Below are 5,234 nucleotides of genomic sequence, written 5' to 3'. Positions count from 1 at the left end.
GGCGTGCTTTAGTTCATGAGGTTGCAAAGAGTCGGATGTGACTTAGCAACAACAAATGTCTTTTTTGGCTAAAAGAATTTCAGTGTTTTTATTCAACTCTTTTTTTAGCAGGCTGCATACACCTTTTGTTGTTCAGTTTACCGTGATATAAGAGCAGTGGCTTTTCAGACACATTGGGTCATTCCACATTAAGAAAGACACTATATGTTATGGCCCAACACAGCTACACATACAAAACTATGTAAGTAACTGTAGTAAAAATTTAATAAACTGAAACACATTTCCTATTTTAAGTAGGAATCTTGCATGTACTCTATTTTATAGTTTGTAAAACTAGTTTTTTCTATTTATATATAGATAATAAATGTTTATTTACCTATTTACAAAGTATAAAGCTGTAGATTTATATTATCCATTTATCTATGTAAACTATAGATAACCTGTGTACTTTTCAAATAACTGTTAGTCATAACTCACCAATATTCCATGACTACAGTTTGAACAAGATACATTAAAATTATAGAAGTTGCGGCAAATCCTTCCACAGTTAGGAAATGGTGCTCATGGGTGCTTCACTGCTTCTCACTTTTCAGAGAGGGCGCCTACATTCTTTCAGCGCCAATGTACGTATTTGTGTAGAGTTAGTTTATACTTATTACTCTGTGTTCTGACATTTTCTCTTTGGTTCATTCTTGTCTTAGCTCTTCTTCCAGCCTTTTAAACTGTTTGTGATCTTTACTTTCCAGTGAAAACTAGGAAGCTGGCAATTGTGAACTATCATATATTAACAAACATTGTGTTAATATATGATATTACATTCTGTAGTAGTTTAGATTAGCAAAGTTATAAATTTCAAAAATTTTAGAAGTATATTCTTTCTTATAATAATTTTTTTTTCATTGGGGCCTAAAACATATTTATTAATAGGCCCAAGTATCCTTTGCCTCTGAAAAAATTACAAAGTCAAAACTAAACAGACTATTTTTAGCAATCAGTATCTCAGTATACCATCCTGTCTAGAAATGATTTAGATATTCAATATATATCCATTATTTAGTTTACCTTGGTATAAACTATTGTCTTATTTAAATTTATTTAAAACATTTGTTTGTAATAATTATGTTTGCATTAGACATGAAATAATTAATGATCAACTTAAGGTATTTTTCTTGAGTTTTGAAGACATGCTTGTTTTTATTAAAGCAATAAACTTAAGCAAGCTTTTATTATCAGAGATCATCCCAGATCATATAAACATGAAAAACATTTGGATTATCTTCTATGTGTATGAGACTAAAATTGGTTTGAGGCTTCCCAGGTGACAAATAGTGGTAAAGAACCCACCTTCCAGTGCAGGTTAGACGTAACAGACACGGGTTTGATCCCTGGGTCGGGAAGATCCCCTGAAGGAGGGCACGGCAGCCCACTCTAGTATTCTTGCCTGTCAGAGGAGCCTGAGACTGCTGTCCATGGAGTTGCACAGAGTCGGACATGACCGAAGTGGCTTAGATGCACGCATATGCTTGGTTTACATAAATGCTTACTTTTCTCTGAAGTCAACTGCATAGAGCTCTTTACCAATTATTTTTAGCAATACTGTCTGGAGGTGCAAAAATAAATCTATAATGTACATACATAGATAAAATATGCAGACAGACAAGAGATCTTGGAGCTCTATTCCAGAACTTTGGCCATGAATCAAGTACAATACAAAACTCACTAATTTATACATAATTGTGTCTTTTGTGGAACAAGTTAAAGATACATACCTTTAAAGCTTTCTGTTAATGTTTATGAAGAATACTTTAAAGATTTGTGTTCGTCTTTGACAAGTAACCTTAAGAAGGCTGTATTCTACAGTTTGGGCACGAGAACGCTTTTAGCAGTTTATATTTTTAAAAAAGCCTCTTTCTGTCTTTAGTCTCAGGTGAGCCTGGGCATTTTTTTAATACGCCTTCTGGAATGTTTACATTCAAAGATACAGTAAAGTTTACATCTTTAAGGGACAGAGAAAGAATGCAGGTTTTCTCTTGGCAGTTTTGGAGTACATTTGCCTATTACCAGAACTTTAGGGCAGTTACTATTTATAGGGCATGATGTGACCTCAGTCCAATTCACTGTAGGGAGAAAGCCTCTAATTTCATTCCTGTCATGCCTTGAATATTGGCCTGTAGCTGAGTCATTACCTGATTATTTGCAGAAGGCCCTAGGACAGGTTCTGGCCATCTCTGTGAGGGGTAGTGTTTAGTGCAGGGCCCCTACATCCAGATGATCTTCTGGTAGGTCAGGGATAGAGAGATGGGGGCAAGAGGTGTGTAAGAGGGAGGAGAAAGGGGATTTATGTCAGATTTGATTTTTAATTTTGTTCTGAGTTAAATTTCTGTTCTTTTATCTTGTTAAAGGAATACCTAAGGCTAATCATTATATTTCTTCATATCCACTTTTAACTTTGGTCTTCCCATATGTATCAGTAATACAATTGTTTAAGATGAGAAAATTAGAAGGTTTTCCACTTTGAAGGATCCACTGTCTGAGCATTGAGGAGTAGGATCTTCTTAATAGTGACTTAAACCATAAATAAGCATTTTTATGACTTAACTATGGATGCAAGAGGTGTTCTCAAAGAGAGTACAAAGAATCAGCTCTCACAGTATCCAAAAAGATATCACAAAGATAGTCTAAGAAAGGAAAGTCTTTTGTTGCATAGGTGGTAAGAATTGTATGCTGAAAACTGTGTTTCTGATTTTCCCAAGAATATAAGACACCTCTGATTACAGATCTGCTAATCTGTGACAGTAGGCAGGTGTTACTGGAATGGGGCTTTCCCAGCACTGGTAAAACAACAAAGGTTGAGATGACAGAGTCCCCTATGGACTTGGACCCCTTGTGACCAATTACCCTGAGGGCTTACACTGCTGGACAGATTGCTGCTTGTGACTTCATGTCTCAGCACCCCAGTCTGTTTGACTGGTCACTGAGTATACCCTGACAAGTGTACTTTTTAGATGGTAGTGATCAGAGAGAATAGTTTCACTGGACACAAAGCCAAGCTCTCAGGATGTAGAACAAGGTGAAATGAAAATCCTCATACTCATCTGATGAGAACTGAACTCACTAGTCTGTGAAAGCTGGTTCAAACAGCATGCTTATAGGGCTTACGCCTGTGTTCTACCCTGTGGATTTTCCTCTTTAGTACAAATGATACAACAGAGCCAAAAAAAAAAAAAAAAAAATGGTGCCCATCTCTGGGAGGAAAAGGAACAATAAAAACCAGGAGTGCTCAAATTAAATTTACAATAGTTGCTATGCCAAAGAAACTTGTTACACAAATAGTTTCTTCTGTTAGTGTAAATTTAGAAAGAGAAAAAGGTCTGTCATCACTTTTGCTTTCACTGGACCGCTATAGACAAAGATCCAGAAGGCTGACAGTAAGAATCCTTCCCTGCTGCCATCTCTTGTCAGAGGTTCTAGGATTTCTCAGCAGCAGCAGTCCTGGAACGGGCAGTTTTCCAGCAAAGGAAGATCCTGCTGATTATACCAAAACTGTTGAGGAAGGTAAATTTCCCCTCTTTGTCACTTGGTTCTTTTGGCTGGCCTAATAATCAAATTGACTCAAGACAGATTAACAGAAGAAAAACAAATTTTATTTCATACATATGGAAGTCCCATAGATACAAGACCTAAGACGTGACCAGATCAGGCTGTTGATATACCCTTTTAAACAAAGAAACATTTGTGAAGTTTTGATACAACAAAGGGCTTTGGGCGTGGGGTAGCAAATTAATGAAGTAACTAAGTTTATATAGCTTTCTCAACCTTGAATTCCCTGTTTTGGGTGATAAGGATTCCTTCTAGCCTCCCAGAGTCACATATTTCTTGAGGGTTTTTTTTTTTCTCGCTTAAAAACACCTGTCAGTATCTATTACCATTTACCAATAATTTGTCAATTTTGGTGCTTACTGCTGTATTTAAGTACTTCCTGTCAGAATTCTCTTCTCATTAAAATGTATCTTTTAATAGTCCTTTTGTCAGAATATGTATGTAGTTTATCTTCATATAGCTTTGAAATGTCTGAGAATACCTTTCTTCACTCTTGAAAAATAGTTTTCTTGATTGTTTTCCAGGCCTCTTAACTGTCTTCTCAGTTTTTTTGTCTTTATCATGCTGCTTTCTGGTTGAATGTCTTAGTATTACCTTCCAGTTTACTACTCTTCATCTGTTTCTGAGTAATCGTTGTCTGACATGTTCTACTGAAATTATTTTCTTTTATAGCTGTTTGTTCTTTTCATGACTGTTAATCTTGCCTTTGTTTCTTTGATCATGACTAATAATTACTGTAAAGTTTCTATCAGACCATATCATTCCTTTCTTTGGTCTCAGGCACTGGTATTTATAGAATTCCCTGTTACTGTAACTTGCAGCCAGGGTGAGAACCATTGTTTTAAATTATTTCAAGATGATGTACAGTGATTGTATCATTATTTTAAAGATGAAGGGAGTCAAAGAAGAAATCAAGGTGAACAATGTGATAAGACCAGATAAGGGAGAGGAATTGGGACTAGTAATTCTTACAGTAGATTATAAATTAAATATTTGAGCATCTATATTCAATGAAAAGTTTATGAAGGTATGTTTCATAAGTTCTTACAAGGTTTTTTTTCTTTTTCAGATTAATTCAAACTGGGTTTGTATAATTAAGGTTGATCAGATATTTTAGATCTACAATGGTGGTAGTACTGAATACCTTTAAAATATCCTATTTGGGATTTTTATAATTTATTTATTTGGGGTTTTGTTAGGTCTTCATTGCTGCCTGTGGGCTTTCTCTATGGAGAGTGGGGGCTGCTCTCTAGTTGCAGATGTGGGCTTCTCATTGTGGAGCAGAGGCTCTAGGCACATGGGCTTCAGTACTTGAAGCCCTCTAGCTCAGTAGTTGTAGCCTGTGGGCTCTTGAGCAGGGGCTTGGTATTTGTGATGCTTGGTTGCCCTGTGGCATTTTTCCAGGTCAGGGATCAAACTGCATTCCCAGGTGGATTCTTAACCCCTGTACCACCAGGGAAGCCCAGCAGCTAACCTTTTTCTTTTTGCTTTTCACCTTTAAGAGTAGCCGTGTCACTGTGGTTTTCTTATTTCCTAATTACTCTCATAATTTTTTTTCCCATAGATGTTTCATTTATATTGGTTTAAAAAGTCAGATCACACAGAAGCGTTAATAACAATCCAGTTACAATGAA

This window comes from Budorcas taxicolor, chromosome 8 (assembly GCF_023091745.1).
Source record: "Budorcas taxicolor isolate Tak-1 chromosome 8, Takin1.1, whole genome shotgun sequence".
NCBI classification, from domain to species: domain Eukaryota; kingdom Metazoa; phylum Chordata; class Mammalia; order Artiodactyla; family Bovidae; genus Budorcas; species Budorcas taxicolor.
Note: the sequence above shows the minus strand (reverse complement) of the source record.